Here is a 17,748-nt window from a genome sequence, read left to right as displayed (position 1 = left end):
ATAGTTTTCAGGTGAGGCTTTCTGCTAGGTTCTTTTGGCGCCCTGCTGGGAGGATTTGATTGCATTTAGAGACAAGAGGGTTAGTTAGTGAGACCAGGATTTTGGATGAGCACCACCACACCTCACCCCCAACTCCACAACTCATCCCAAAAAGATTGAACAGAGCCCAACATTGCAGAGAAAATACAGTTGCATCCTAAAAAATTAGAATATCATTGAAAAGTTACTTTATTAGTATAAAGTTACACACAGAGTGATCTATTGTAAGCGTTTTTTTATTTTATTGTTGATGATTATGGCTTACAGCCAATAAAAACCCAAAAATCAGTATCTCAGAAAATTAGAATATAAGACCAAGTGGTACCATTGGCAGTGTGGGCAGTGTGCCAAGTCATGCTGAAAAATGAATTTTAAATTGACTGCAAGTCATATTCTGTTCAAAATACTTTTGACATTGACTAAACAAGCTGTGTTTGTATCTGAAAATTACTCCAAGCAGCAATGTGTGCAATGCAGTGAAAGTAGCTAAAAAATAGAATTCATTAGCAGGGGTTAGGGTTGTACAGAAATGAAAATATTTGTCTGAAAGTGAAACTAAACAAAATAAAATATTTGGCTGAAAGTCAAATACTGAACATTTTTCACAGGCTTTTATTACAAATTGTGACCCTTTATCCTTCACTGAATGGATTTCATAAACTAAATGTCTTTTTAAATAAACAAAACTACAAATATTTCTTGAACACTTAACATTTTTTAACTTATCCTAGCAGAAATATCAAAATACAAAAGACATTTACCATTACACGCATAATTAGTGCCATTCTAATCCTAAATTTACTTCAGCCATGTTAGTTTGGTCACATTTTTTCATCTAGCTAGTTAGCTAGCTAATTCATCAGTGCTTTTTACTTACTACATTTGCCTTGGTAGTGCCGTGTTAATCATGAATTTACTTCAGTTTACTGTGAATTACATATAAGTAATTATCCATCTAGTAGGTTATCTAGCTAACTAGCATAGGATTTACACAGCAAATAGGCAGTCAGTCTCTGGTAAAAAAAAGAAACCTATCCTATCTAGCCATTTAGCTACAGCTGGTATATTTCAGCTGGAAAACTTTTTTTTTTTTTGAAGTAGGATGTAAGTAATATTGGTACCAAGCACGACAACTGATGCTGAATGATTTATTGCATTTACTTTATGTAAGCAGAGCAAAACAAAAAAAACAAAAACTTAAACCTGCTGTAAGCTGGCTCTTTTGGCAAGCTCTGTACACAGAATGCCTTGGAAAACATCCCTTGCAACAGTGCTGGAGCCAGAAAAGTAAAGGAATTGCCAAATATTTGGTGCATCCCTAGAAGGAATGACCACAAACATATGGACATTGTGTACAAACTTCTAAATCCAGCCACACTCACAATGTCCATGGATGTGGAAGAAAATGGGAAAAAAATTAAGACTAATAAAAGTCCAAGCAGTTTAGTGAGACCTCCCATAACATTAAATACACCTTACGCAATTCTCACGACGGGATTTTTCTGCATAATATCCCACAAGTTGAAAATGGGGTCTTGAATGTGCAGTCAACCTCACGCTCCTTAATTACCTTAAATATGCAGCGCAATTATCTCTGGCTGGGGCCGCGATTCCCCAGTGAACAATGCACCGGTGCAGTTGAGGGCAAGAATGACAGAAAGCTGACGACATAATGAGCATCCCCCTCAATCAAATCAAGGGCTTCGCTAAGACTGACCTTGTACCAATTGGACGCTGACCTTAAGCAGTGTTTGAGCTACTAGTAACATCGATAAATACTGATGAGCTTTTTGTTCTACTTATGTATGACGACTTTCTTCTCATGGTTAAGCATGGACATGAATACATGCCAGCTGTTTTAGCTTGGCGCTGGTGGCATACCTGAGGGCTGAAGACTTCCAGCTGAATGACTCATTCCCTAATGGTCGCTGGGGAGAACCCACTGCAGCCGTGGCTCTAGGAAAGTGTCTCAAAACAGAAATGTCAAGAAACAATGGGAAAACTAGTATCGAACACGACAAGACAATACAAGAGAGGACACTTCTCATGCTGTGGAAAGTTTCTTGCACTATTTCTCTCCTAGAAATAAAATGAATCTTGATGTTAGTCTCGTTCAACCACCTCCAAACCCATTAGGAGGATGCCTGCCCTGGAAATAAAGCTTGGCTGTGGAAAAGCTTCCTTTTCTATCCATAACAGACCTACTGATTAAACTTGCCCATAAACTGACATTTCTGCTACCTAACCCAACCATTCACTAGGACTCTCCCCATCACTTGCAATGCTCCCAACACTAGAAGGGTCAGGACAAGAACATGCCTCCTTCGATCAATCTATAGTCAGTCACTGCCACAGCCACTTTTTTTGAATTGCAGCCAAATGCGGCATCCCTACACAGCCACCATGCTCACAAGAAATTGTTGGGACTCAGTTTCGAAACATCAGGTAACAGATGCCTGCGTCAGCAAGAGTGCCACCTACCCACCCAGAGACCACATGGACTGTGGAATTGTGCTCTCTCTAGCTTCGACTGCTGATGGCGAAGGGACATGATCTGGGATTTGAACTTTCTCAGGCAATCGTGTCTGGTTGCCTTGTATATAATGCGTCCATTTGGTTGAGCACAAATGGCGGAACAATTTGAAGACCAGCTACCCACATCTTTATGAGGTGCAAGTGTCATTTTGGCAACCAGAAGCCTTTAGTGGAGGCCTTCAATAACATATGTAGCATGTGTGTAAGTAGTCTTGAAATTCTGCGATGGTCATAGCAAGAAAGTACAACAACAGTATTATCAGAATCCCCTTCAAAGGACCCATTTCCACTACTGCCCACAGTAGTTCCACAGTAGCCAGACATCCAGATTTGTGATTCCTGCAGCCCACAAAATATGAACCTTGTGCAATGAGGAAGCAAATATATAAATTAGGTCAAGTCAGAAAAGAAAAAAGAGAAAAGATGAGGAAGAAAAGAGGCCTGGTGCCCCAAAATGTCTTGAAACGGCCGTGAATACAGCCAGTTTTAGATAGAGATAGATAGATAGATACTTTATTGATCCCCGGGGGGAAATTCTTGGCATCCAGCAGCAGGTTACACAATACACAAAGTTAAAAAAGATAAAATATAAAATATAAAGATACATATAAATACAATCAAATAAGAAATAGAATATACAGTGTAAATGTACAGTCTTCGTGTGTGTGTGTGTAATGGAGATGGAGAATGGAGGTAGTGCAGTTGAACACAATAGACAGTGAACACCAGTTGATGTGCATAATGTGAGGATAACTGATGTCAGCCAAACAGAAAGTGCAAATACACAGTTATATAATAATTTAAATTAAATTAAGCAGTGCAAAAGATACGTAAACAGTGCAAAAGATACGTAAACAGTAGATGAATTAACTAGTGAATGAACTACTAGTGCAAAATATGGTAGAACTATAAAAAGTGTTCTAGGCATCAGCAAGTCTGAGAGTGTGTCCATAGCTGGGGGTGTGTCCATGTTGTGGCCAGAGTGGCCGGAATGAAAAAGTTTCACAGAGTCTTTAGTTTGCTGTGCTGAGAGGAGTTGAACAGTCTTATGGCCTGAGGAACAAAACACTTTCGGAGTCTGTCTGTGGAGCAGGACTGGGACAGCAGTCTGCCGCTGAATGAGCTCCTCTGCCTGGTGATGGTGCTGTGCAGAGGGTGGTGAACATTGTCCATGATGTTCAGCAGCTTACTGAGGGCTCTCCTCTCTGCCAGTGATGTTAAGGACTCCAGCTCTAATCCCAGCACAGAACCAGCTTTCCTCACCAGCCTGTCCAGTCGTCCAGCATCCCTCTTGCTGATGCTGCCTCCCCAACACACAACAGTGTAAAAGAGGACGCTGGCTACCACAGACTGGTAGAACATCAGGAGGAGTTTCTGGCAGATGTTGAAAGCCCTGAGCCTTCTGAGGAAGTACAGTCTGCTCTGAGCCTTCCTGTAGAGGGAGTTTTGTTTGCGCAAATGAGTGACAACCAGAAAGTACTATATGTCTAGTCTTAGTCAGCTGAGCCACTAGGAGAATGACAACTTGTTTCCATTTTCTTTTCATTTTCTCCTCTCCTTTTACAGACGCATCCCTGCTCTTCTTGTGCTCATCCACCTGCCTCCTAGATAGAAATACTCTCAGTGGAGAGAGTGACGCAGAAGCTTAGCAGAGGGCTTCTTGGCCTTGATTGACCATAAAGGATGCGGATATCTGCCCCTCCGCTTCAAAGATCCCCCTCACCCCCACTTCCCCTGACACCCAACTTGAGATTTGTGCGTCAGTTGGACAACAGAGGATTAGAAGGGGCTGGCGTGGGAGAAATGAGCCAGTCTAGGCTGCTGGGAGAGATGACATTTCCAAAGCTGATAATTTCCCTGGCGTGTCAGAGGTACCGGGCGCTGTTAATTTATTTATTACAGAGAAGCAACAATTAGGCACAGAATGAGAACTGTCTCTCCGGCGGTGAAGAAGAGCACAGAAGCAGGGGCCACTCTGATCGATACACTCTTAATTAGCTGGCAATTTGTTGTTCCGCAACTCAAATTGCACGCAGACTTGCCATTAGCAAGTCCCTCCGTCTTGCTATCCAGCCGTCACTCAACGGTGCCACCCTGCAAAGCGTCCCATTGATATTAATAAGCAGCCACCCATGTGGCCCTCTCTGCCTGTCAGGGACGTAAGCGGTGTTATTCAATGTTCCGCAATATGACTGATTTCCTTTGTCTCCCGCTCTTTATCCACTTGTGTGAGCTGTCTGTGTGCGAACGGAGATAACGTGACCAGGGCAGCGGAAAAAAACAGCAGGTGAGACAGCGGGAGCTGATATCGCCTTGATTGACTAGCATGGCATGCGCCATACCATACCTCGCACCCAGAGCGACATTTCCACACGTCATGTTTTTTTCTCCTTTATCGACGTCCAGCTAATGAGTGTCCAGTGCTTGTTTGGAAGGTGGAAGGCTCTTGTCTTTTGAAGTGGGCAGCTCTGTGAACTCGAATGAGGCGTTTATTAGCCTGGGCTCACGAGGTCTGCCAGGCTCTTCAGCGGGTTTATTCAATGCTGGTACACAGAATCTTGAACAGTAATTTATAACCTATTGAAACAGCGAAGGGAGGATGGGAGTGAGGGAGGAGGAAAGGCTGAAAGTGAGGGATGAGGCCCTTTGTGGGGGCGAGAAATAGGGAGAGAGAAGTACAGAAGGATAACAAGGTGCTGCATCAGTGGTGCCACCCCCTCACCTTCTCATCGCGGTCCAGGAGGAAAAGAAAACCTTTGAACGCTTCCTCTTTGAGTGCGGCCCCAGTGGTGAAATTCAGGAACACAACCCAGTTTATCCATCTGCTAAAGAAGTTTCAACTTTCTGTTCCAAAGTTGAGCGGGGAGAACTCACATTAATGCTGATGCACGCTAAACACTTTCAGTGTCAATTCCAAATAACTTTTTTTCAAACTAGGGCTGGATGCTATTGGAAGGTTTGTTTGAAATTCTTGCAATCTGTTTTTCTGTGATTTGTTTTGCGATACTGAGGCAACATTATGCAAGAATCTGTAGTTCTTCTTTCTGGGCTCCCCCTATAGGCATGCAGTGTGGTTTGTGCCTTACGCCAAAACTAAATAACTACTTAAGAAAAACTTTACACACGCATTTCTGGACAAGCTGAGAAATACAGGCATCACTAAAACATTCATCACTGAGTCAAAGTCAAAGAGGCATATAGATTGTGGTAGAAATCACATCCATATCCAATGCATATCCCACATGTCCCACAATGCAGCATTCTTTAGTTTTCTTTGGGACAGGGACCTATAAGTACATTCAATGATTTTTGCCATGTTAGGTCTCAATTCTTGTCATGGTCACCATATGGCTTCTGTTTTAAGTGGCATTTGTAAATTAAACCTTTTTTTTGTAGTGATTGATAACATTTGTTGAAGCAACCCCTTGACTATGTGATTATGTCAGTGGTAAATGAATCATAACCATGTCGTTAAATCAGTTAAGCTTTTTTGGGTCATGACAAAAGTGGTGGTCTCATACGCCACTATTATAACCACACACTGTGCTGTCAACTATGGATGATAATGTCTTCTACAATATAATTCTGGATCACAGATAATATTGTGGATCGAAGACTGTTAATTCCCTGCACAACTTCAGAAATTGAATGTCTCATACATATGGCAACCACTGGTATTCAGATTCAGTGCTTGCTTGCTTGAACTTAAACTCGAAATGATACATAGTCTTTCTATGTGCATACTGGCCAGTGTTCAACCTTTCTTACAGGGTAAAAAGGCTGTGCTGCAATTTTAGCTGAGAGCCATTTTTAACCCTTTTTAAAACCACTTAAGCTCAAAATGTACTTTTGATACTTACATGTAATAAAAAAAACTCAGATCTGGACGAAACCTTGTTGTAAGACATGAAATATGTGGCCTAATACTGCCTCACCAAACAATTTGTCATTGTAAACAGAAAGGTTTGCAGGCAAACCACTGCAATCAATATTTAGGCCACTTTAATGTTGAACTGTTGAATGCCAACATGGACACAGTCGAATGCAAAATACTGCAGGGAACATATATCGGCTGAGCACTGCCAGAGGTGAGACATATGTGTCCCCATCTGATCTCATTTGAGGTGTGTTGGGTCATAGGGTTCAGGCACGTGGTGTGGTTTGCACCTAAACCACAACTGAAGAACATACTTTGCACATGCATTTCTGGACAACCTAAGAAATACACCCAACACTGAAACAATCATCTCTGAAAGTCAAAGAGACAAGTGGAAAATGTCAGATCTAGAAGAAACCTTGTCATAAGACATGAAATAAGTGACCCAATACTGCCTCCCCAAGCAATGTATCATTATAAACAGGAACAGGCAAACCACTGCAATCAATATTTAAGCCACTTTAATGCTGACCTGTTGAATGCCCGCGGGGACGCAGTCGGATGCAAAATACTGCAGGGAACATACAACGGCTGAGCACTGCCAGACATGAGACATATGTGTCCCCATCTGGTCTCATGTGAGGTGTGTCGGGTCATAGGATTCTCGCTCACATTCAGGGCTGGAGCACTGGGGGACGGCAGGCCCTGGCGGCAGCTGTTTCATCCCTCTTCATTACCGCCACATCACCCCAGCAAATAAAAAAATTGACTTTCTCTCCACACCGCATCCTCTCCATACCTCCTCTCCCAATCACTCTAACGATATCCTTGAAGCTCTCCCTCTTTCTTTCTCTGTCTCTCTCTCTCTTTCTTTATTCTAGTTTAGTCTTTTTCCCTCATCTCCTTTCTCCTTTCCTATGCCCTCTACTCCCATCCCTTTTTCTTTAGCTTTAGGTCGATTACGCCTAGGAAAGGCATACAAAAATGAAGAAAATGTGATTCATTTTGTAGAGCCGCCCCATTTCTTATGTATACATGTACTCTATATTCTTTCAACAGTGCGTAGCTCGATAGAAATGAGTCTATAGGAACTGGAATCGAATTAACTTCTCAGTGCAATTGGTTATGGGTCTCGAATAGAGAAAAAAGGAATGTTGGTAGTAGGGCTGGGCGATATATTGAGATTTAAAAAATATCCGATAGCGCACAACGTACTCTCAACCAGAAATGACCTGGAGATGTGGGAGGAAACCGGTGTTCCCTGAGGAAATTCAAGCAAACACAGGAAGAACATGAAAACTCCAACCAGGTACGGACTTGAAGCAAAGACCCCAGTGCTTGTGTTGTGCACAAATCAGTCATACCCTTTTAACTAATGGGTGGGTAGTGTTGGCTAGATCCCTCTCTACAAGGTCATGGATTGTCCACAAGGCATTTGCTCTGAAGGTGTCCTGTGGTACAGTATGTAGCATCAAGGCATTAGCAGCAGATCCTCTTTAAGTCCTTTCTCTCCTGACGGGAAAGTCTTTGCTCCTCACCATGCATCAATAAGCTTTGGAAGCTTATGACCTTGCCATCGGTTGGCAAGTTGTCCTTCCTTGGCCCACTTTTGATATTGCATACTGACGACTGCGTACTGGGAAGACACCTTAAGATCCACCTGATGTGGTGGACGTGTCATGACCCAATTTTCTAGCCATCGAAAGACAGCTAGGTCTGGTCTGATTACTACAGTACAGGTCCACTCAAATCCCAGAGAAGTTGATGACATTTTTGGACAAGGTTAACATAATGCTTCTGTTTTACACAGGAAAGATTTGTGAAAGTGAAATTCGTGAATGTAAGTCGATTTTGTAGTAATTGGCACAGGTTTGCTAAAGCAGCCACTTGCCAACGTGATTCTATCAGCTATTGTTAAATGGCGTTTTTTAATACAGTGCTGATCATGGGTTTTCAGCTTAGGCTTGAGTCCTTGCTATCCATGCACTAAAATTCCTTCTAATTTTTAAATGTTTCATGATAAAAATCGCTGCATTTGTTGAAAACTGGAGATCCTCTGCCCATATTTGTACTACCAAGACTTTCATCTATATTGATTACTTTTGTACAAAAATATAAGAATAAGTTTTTGTTTTTTATTGCATACTTCATGATAAAGGTAAATTAATTAATAGTACTTATGAAATTCTCAACTAATTATTAACAGACACTAGTTAAGACATTGTACAAGGATAAACCGTCAAAACCGCCAATGAGTCTCTTTTATAGAGCTTAACCATGTGGCTAGTAGGGGTGTGCCATATCGTATCGTACGCGATAATATCGCCAACATTTTTTAATATAGTAAAAGATATTTTTCCCTGAAATAATGGTGCCATATCGCCCACCCCTATTTATCACATCAGAGTACTACTTTTTTTTGCTGTTTTTAGCAAAAGAAAAATTCACACTGTTCTCATTTCCAATTATATATCTACTGGAGACAGATTATATCTGTCCAGTCTCATTTATTTTACTTTAATTCTGGATATATGGAGATATTTGGAGTGCATTATTAGTATCATGACATTCTGGATCATTGACTTCTGTTACAAATCTGATAAAATTCTTGTTTTTAATATCTCAGTTAGGGATGTGCCATATCATATCGTACGCAATTATAAAACTTTTCATTTTGTTGCAGTAGTGTATTCTTATTTTTATTTTTTTTTTTATTTAGTGTTTTGTCGCCAAGAATATCGTTATCGCTAAAATAGCATGAGATATCGTGATATTATTTTAGGGCCATATCGCCCACCCCTAGTGGCTAGTACTCAGGGGATCTACTTCCTTGAAGTGTCATGTGCTCATGTGCTGCGTCATGTGATCAGGATTGGGCTGTGTGGGAGGTGCATTCTGGGCAATGTAGCCCAGAGGCTGCAGATTACAGCCAGAGCAGGGTGTGGGAGAGATAGGAGCGTTTTCAGTTCCAGGTGTGACGATTATTGTTATATAATCGTATAATATATATATAATATATATATATATATATATATATATATAATATATATATATATATATATATATATATATATATATATATATATATATATATATATATATATATATATATATATATTATATATATATTTACCATATTTTTTGCTATAAATAGTCCTGTCCAAGCATTTTTGCCGGTCTGAAATGCAGCAATACATGTATATAACATGATGAAATTTAATTTACAGGGAAAACATGAAATATGTTGGATTTATAGGGTCTGGAAAAAAAAATAAAAGTCAAAGAAATTGTACAAAATTGTTAATCTCATCATTTTCTAATTTAGGGTTGTAATACAGATAAGATTTCTCAAGACTCAAATCTCCCATCCAAAACAACCAACTACTTAATTACTGAAATTGAACTCTGAGCATGAATTACACGTCAAAATGTATAATTTGATGATTAATTAACATTCTTTCAACATTCTGTAAATAATACAGACAACATGAATACAGTGTCATCCAAAGTTCAATTTTACAATCAGCCTATTCATATCTGGGTATTTACACACTTAGCTGCGCAGCCAAACCCCAGCTAAGCCCACTGGCCTCTGTTGTGCTGAGTCGTGTTGTGCTGTGCAGTGAGCACTGTTCTCAAATCCCAACCTGATCCCTCAGCTCCTGTATCTTGGTCTTACGCCCAGCTCAGGCCCATCAGGGCCGGGGCATCTGCCTGCATCTGCCGAGCACACAACTGCTAGGCCAAGCCTCCAAACGCGGCAACCGGGGGATTTAGCTCACAGTGTGTCAGAGTCTCTTCTGATGCTGCTCTAACACGATAGTGCTTCTGATAACACTCGTGATACGACGCTGTCCACAGCTGCTCAATTCCGCTCTCGCTGCGACTGTACGTTATTGCCTTCAGTGGAAGCATTAAATGACATGCTGGAAGCTGATGAATAGTGCAGATTAAGCGCTGGAGACCATTGTTATGGGCATGGTTAGTGCTGCAACATCTAATCGAAATTGCTGATAATGGAGATAATGAAAATAAAGGTCTGCAATGAATCTTCGCATTAATTAAATGGCTTGATGACGTTGATGACGCTGTGACATTTACATCACAACCAAAAGAGTGTGAAGGAAACAGAAAAAGAAAAAACTATGTATTCAGATCGGGGTCATGATCAGAAAGAAAGAATTGTTTTAAAATGATTTTAAAACAGTACTAATATAGTGCTGATCATTTAAATGTAAATCTAATGTCAATGTATTTATTCACAAACGACCAATAAAATATCCAAGAATTTCGTCATTTGTAGAGCTAATAATACTAATAATACTAATAATACTATTAACAAGACTATGTAACATAAATATTGTAAATATCAATATACACTCATAGTAAAAATAGTTGTAGCCATAATAATAATAATAAAGTGGAAAAATGTAAAAGGTTGCTAAGCTGTTTCTGTCTGAAAACTGTGAAGAGTGGTTGCTATGCTGTTACCTTTTTGCTGTTAAGCTAAATTCCAAAAGCTTTTGGCTAAAAGCTAAAGTCCAAAACCTTTGTCTAAAAGCTAAAGTCAAAGAACAGTAAGTTGGCATTTCCAATAATAATAATAATAAAAAAAAAAAAATAATAAAATAAAATAAAATAAAAAAATAATAAACTTTAGGTACCACTTTAAAATAAGACTACCTTTATAAAGACTTTATAAATGGTTTACAATTTGTTTATTAATGATTACTAATTAGGTTGTAAAGGCCTTAAAAATCATTAATAATCAGTTATAACACATACGTAGAAAGGGCAACAATATAGATGCTGTGGGTTCACTATTTGGCAAACAACAGGGCATTATTGCCCTTTCTACAATGATTTTTAAGGTATTTACAACCTAATTAGTAACCATTGATAAACTTATTGGAAACCATTTATAAACCCTTTATAAAGGTAGTCTTTAAAGTGGCACCAAACTTTATATTGCACCTTTCATACATTAAAATGCAGCTAAAAGTGCTGTACATAAAAAGATAGGTGAACAAAACACCATCAAAATAAAGACAATATTTACAAGAACAAATAAGAGATCAAACTCAGATCCAGAAAAAAATAACATAAGATAAAAAATACAAAATAAATACATAAATACATAAATAAAAAAAAAATCTAAATAAAAGCTATGGTAAAAAGTTTTTTTCCCCTAAAAGCAGTAAAAGAGGGAGCATGACAAGTAGTGTTCCAAATTTTTGTCGCATTAAAAACAAAAAGCCGCATCTCCACACTTTTTAAGCTTCATATGTGGGATCTTGAGTAGGATATTAGTGCATGATCTTAAGGTACGATTTGGAATATGAGGAATTAACTGATTGGAGGGTATTCATGCATTCAGACTGTCATTGAGTGATAGAGATATTAGCAAAAGGACAATGCTTGTCTGCGTGATAAGGGTTAAAAGAGTGATACAGTGAGTCCTAGTCAGTGGGTGAGGGGTTAACTGGTTAGGTTACATTGGGGAGGAAACTGGGTTCAACATTTTAAACAAATGTGCATTTGGTGGAGAAGGCAACTGGAAGTTTCATCCACAACCACTACTATCCCTTTGGCCATGCACCTTATTTATTGTCTGCATCCACAGTAGTCTTACTCAGTGTCACTAGCATTGTAAGAGATTCTGTAACTATATATATATATATATATATATATATTTAAGCATCTTTTAAATTACTGGCCTTATGCAGATTACCTTCATGATATTTCCAACACGCTGTGAAATACAGGGGCTTTGCACCGTAAGACAGGGGTGTTCTGTAATTTTAGTCCCATCCGGATCCACATCTCTGAGTTTCGTCACCTCGTGTTTAATAAAATAGCTATTTGTCCAATGCCATGCACCGTAATTACACTTTGGGCGCACGTTTTCACAGAGATCCACGTAAACACAACAGCGAGCGGAAATGGAGGAGCTACTGAACATGATGTCATGTGACTGAAAAAACAAAAAACTCATGGGTCCTCCTGTTTTTTCAATTGCAGTCCAGATGCAAGAGTTTAATCACTGAGTAGAGGTGTAAAATATTTTTCACAGATGCCCCCTGAGAAACTAATCTTGTCTGGATAGGGCTTAAGAGGTGGAGTTTTGGGCTGGTGGTGGCTTTCATGAATGTTACGAAGAAGAACCAACAAACAAAGCAACAAAATGTATAAAAACAAAATTAACTGCCCGTAAATAACCATAAAGATTATCTCTGTGGTTCAAACATTAGTCCTGTGCCCTTGTTGTTTTTCAGATTGAAGATATTTATCATGAAGCCCAAGTGAATTTAAAACCCACCAACCGACTAGATGTTTTTTTAATGTTGGTTTAATGATTATCACCAGTGTTTTACTCCGTACAAATGCGACTCCCGCGGGCATTTCTGTGTATTAGTTTCTCTCCTTTCAGCTGCATAATTACTGCGCTGCAGATTTTGCCCCTTTATATAAGCTGGCAGCGCTGCGCCTGAGCATTGATTTCCTGACTAACTTCCAACAGGTCAAACTGTCATGTTATTGAAGTGCCAAATTGAAGTTATTTTCTCATCTTCGTGTCTTCTTTCATTGTGTGCCACATTTTTCAGAGACAGTTAGCGTAGCGCTCCTGAATCAAGCCCTGGGATGCAAGAACAACATGAAATAGATTCACTGCGACAGTGATAAATAAGTGATAGATAATTACAGGCAGATAAGCTACATAAAAGCCTAAAAATATCACACGGAGAGATCAAAACCCCAAACCGAGAGACGTGCAGCTGGGAGATACAGCTGTGGTGAGTGATTTACATACACTCATCATGGACATGAATGTCATGGATATAATGGGATTTTAATGGTTTCGCATGTGCGTTTTTTCTAAAATCAACTTGGATAAAAGTACACATACAGGAACAAAATGAGAATGAGAATACTCAAATAGCTTGTCTTGTCCCTGTTGTAGTAGAAGTACTGCCAGTAAAATAAGATACTTATGAGGAAATAATGTAAATACAAAGGTGTCAAAAGTAAAGACATTCAATACTCAGGTAGAAGAATAGATAATAGGGTTTAAAATACTTCTGTAGACGTTAAACTAACAAATCAACTTTTTACTCCAGTAAATGTGAAAAAGTAATGCTTTCAAAACTATTTAAAGTATAAAAGTAAAAGTAATGTGAGGAGAAAAATGCCATTAAGAACAAAAGCTTAAACACATTTTTCTAAAAGCCATAATATAATCACTCTGATGTAAATTAAAAATACAATTCTTGGGAAATGTGGGATGCACTAGGCTACGTTCAGTTTCAGCTGCATATATACCCATTGAAAATGCATTTTAGTACAACGCAAATATATTAAAGAAGCCTACTTGGGACTTTAGACTTGAGACTTTTGGCTTAAGTTCTCTTGAGTCTCTGCACGGATCATCTTCATACTAGGCTACATATGTCTGCTATATTCTTGCTGGACTGTGACAGCATGACGTGCGCAGGTGTGATGGATCACAATATAAACCAATAGGGTTTCAGAATGGTATATGTTTATACTTCTCTACATCCAATCACAATCAGATTCACTCTATCTGGATGGAGAGATTTATCTAAAAAAGGGCTTTTTTCAATGATGAGAAGCTGGAATTAAAACAAGCTGAAATGACATAGGAGTAAAGAGACTATTTTTAAAATGTACGGAGTAGAAAGTTCAGATAACTGTGTGAAAGTGTAAGGAGTAGAAGTAAGAAGTCACCTGGAAAATAATTACTCCAGTAAAGTATAGATAGTAAGGTAACAAAGTAGTTGTCCCGATTTTGAGTGTCTGCTGATAGTGAGTACAGATACTTTGACAATGCAGTAAAAAATAAAAAAAAACACATCCACGTTCTACCTTAATTTCTTTAAATATATATTTTAAATTATTTTTGAAATAACAGTATCACAGCACCCAATATTTATCGCTAAATAAACAAGTAATAAATGGCAATATAAAATATTTCTATTTAAATATACATTTTTTCTTAAATAAACAAACAAACAAAAAAATGTCATGCAACAACAATTCTGTGATTAATCATAATTAAGATCATGATTTTTTTTTTATGCTAGTTGTCACGTCCTGGTCCTGTTTCTTGTATGTTTTCGTGTCTCTGTGTGTTATCCCCACGTGACCCGTGCTCCTCTGTGTTTCTTCCCCAGTAATTTTCCGTCATGTGTGTCCCATTTGTAGCTCCGCCCTTACCCCAGGTGTTCATGTTTAGTGTGTTTCCTGTTTGTATATATAGTCCTCCTGTGGCACTTTGTCCTCGTGGGTCTTTGCACTAACCTCTGTCCGCGTTTATCCATATTTCTTAGCCCTAGTTCTTTGTTCTGCGTTCTTCTTAGTTCAGTGTTTATCTTCTTGTTTATTTTCTTGTTTATCCTAGTTTATTTTCCTTTGTTTGTATCTTGTTTATTTCCATTGTTTTTCTTGCCCTATTAGTTTGTTCTGTCTGTCTGTTTGTTTATCATTATCTCTCTTTTGTTTTGGTTTGTTTCTTTGTTCCTTGATCTTTTTTTTTGTTAATTATCTAGTAAATTATTTTATTACCTGCGTTTACGTCCACCTCCACGTCTTCCTGTCTGGCTTCCGTGACATTAGTAGTTACCTGTATTTTTGGGAGGGTGATAGTAATAATAGTGTAGTGTGGTTTAGGCCTGACAGACTAGATTTAGACTAGATGTTTTTTACTGTATTATAATATCTCAGGGTATTTTTTAATGTTTTTAAGCATAGTTTAATGTGTTGTTACTGGGTTTAAGGAGTGTGCGTGTGAGAGAGAAAGTACAACAGCCTTGATCAGCTTGACTGACAGCATGAGCCTATAGTGAGTCTATAGTGAGTCTATAGTGAAGTCATGGAGTAACAGTGCAATGTTACATTACTGATAAACCAGTGATCCAGATCTTTTCGATTCTGATCCTTTAAAAAAAAAGTGATTGGCCCCGATTTTAGGTGACATGATTGGATTGGGGATATCCCTAATTTGTACATCATTACTTGACACCTCTGTGTAAATATGAACCATGGCCAATGCCAGGCATGGGCTAGAGGGGTATAAAGCCTCCCCAGCATTGTGGAACTGTGGAACTTCTGAGAATTTGGCTCTACTCACTACTTAACCACTTCATGCCCAATTTACCAAACAATGGGTCATCAATGGGTTTCAGTAAACCAGCTCAACCTCATTGCACTTTATCAAAAAACATGCGTCCAAAAGAGTAAAACATTTCAGCGCGAGGTCTCAGAGGTTGATGGCCCTTTCTCGCCCACATCCAGGCTCTCTGTAGCGTGTGTACGCTCCGACACACAATCGCAGCCAATTACAATGATTAGAGGCTAGATAAGTGAGCATCTCACGCCCGCTCAGCCCGTGTAGGCTTGACTCTGCTGATAATACGGCGCGACTCTTATCAGCCCGACTCTACAGCCTGGGCGGCGGCGGCGTCCCGAGCCCGGAGTCCTGCGCTGCACGTTATGAGAAATCCCTCTGGCATTTCCAACAGACAGAAACAATAGGTCTCCTTTAGCCCAAGCTTCCAGCCCAATCAGGCCCATGACCATGAAGAGCTGTTGCAGTTAAATCAGTTAGGCAGGGTGCAAAGTGGGGTGAATAAGCGAAAAGGGAGCCATGGCGCTCGGCAATGCGTTGGGCTGCTGGGCTGCTAGGCTTGCTGGAGTGTGGTGGGGATTAAATCAGTGGAGAGACTTAAAGAGGAGAGAAGCACAATGTTCATTAAAGCAGCAGTCCTTTAGAAATGGTCTTCTAAATAGTAAGTAGTAAGTTTAGAAGTAGTGTTCCTGAGTTAGGAGGGGACAAAATGTTGTAATTAATGGTCTCAGTGATCCGGCATGACCATACCTGCAATATCTAAAACTCACGTAGAATTAAAGATTCTAGGGTTTAAAATACTTCTGTAATTTAAAGGTTCAACTCAAGCTTTTTCCTTTAGTAAAAGTGTAAAAGTACAATATTTTAAGCACTATCCATGAACATCAGAATAAAGCACTTCCATTTATTTACAGTAAGCTTAGATTTCCAGACTTCCACTAAGGCTGGGTGCAGCAGCATTAGCATTAGAGCTAGTAAATGCTGCCCACCCTACACTGAGGAATCCTGAGTGCCCTGGTAAGCCAGGGCAGTATTAGCTAGCGGTTTGTCCCACGTAGCTTGTTTTAACACGGTAAACACGCAGACTTTAGTCTGATAATACTCACCTCTGAACGGCGAAAGAGCTAGCACTTAGCATGGTTAGCAGCTAATGCTTATACTGCTCCAGCAATGTTAGCCAGGGTTAGCAGCATGTTACAGGCTGATAATAATCACTTCTGAATGATGAAAGAGCTAGTGTTTAGCTCGGTTAGCAGCTAATGCTAATGCTGCTCCAGCCCAGCTACTGGATAAACCGTGTATAAACCAACAGGCGGTCAGAATGGAATATGTTTATACTTCTTATCCAACCACAATCCCATTCACAATCACAATCTGGATGGAGAGATTTATTTGGAAAGTACAGATAATTGTGTGAAAATGTACAAAGTAGAAGTAAAAAGTCATCTAAAAAATTATGACTCCAATAAACTATAGATAACCAAAATTTTGTACATTTTTCATACAATGAGTGTTTAATGGCTTGGTTTTTTTTTTATATAGGAATACGTTCAAAAAAGTCCATAAACTTTTGTCAAAAAATGCAAACATATCTACAGGTCACACAGAATACAAATAGTACCAGTAACAAAGTTTCATACAACATGTTTTTTTAAATTGATCTGATTAATGGTTGTGTAAAATCAACGTACATTTGCTGTCCATAGGAATGAATAAGGGACACCAACATTCAGCCAAAAGTTTTTAGACACAGATCTATTATTTAAACATATCTGAATTCCAACATTTAGCCAAATGTTTTTGGACACACCTCTGTTATTTAAACATGTCTGCATTCAAAGATTTAGCCAAATGTTTTGGACACCAATATTTACTTAAACGTTGTTGTACACAGTTCTATTACCCAAACATATTTGCATTTCAAGATTCTTAATTTGATTACATTTGGTGAGCTTCAGTTTTGCATTACATTTAACACTGATAGACCTAATATTATACTGATAGAACAGATATTTTAATATTCTTTTGTGAATATATTTGTATTGTTTGTTCCAAAAGAAACAGGTACATATAGGCATACAACAACAACACTATAAACAACACAAGACAGCACACACACACCCCTCCATCAAGAGTAAAAAAAAAACGGATA

General features: G+C 39.0%; 1 protein-coding gene across 1 annotated transcript in view; it reads right to left on the bottom strand.

Moving 5' to 3' along the window:
• LOC103031495 (gamma-aminobutyric acid receptor subunit alpha-3) overlaps window positions 1-17,748 on the bottom strand; it is a 237,099-nt gene that overhangs the window by 158,506 nt on the left and 60,845 nt on the right. The window lies entirely within an intron of this gene.

This window comes from Astyanax mexicanus, chromosome 17, assembly GCF_023375975.1.
Source record: "Astyanax mexicanus isolate ESR-SI-001 chromosome 17, AstMex3_surface, whole genome shotgun sequence".
Classification (NCBI taxonomy): Eukaryota; Metazoa; Chordata; class Actinopteri; order Characiformes; family Acestrorhamphidae; genus Astyanax; species Astyanax mexicanus.
This window is presented reverse-complemented; position numbering and strand designations above follow the sequence as displayed.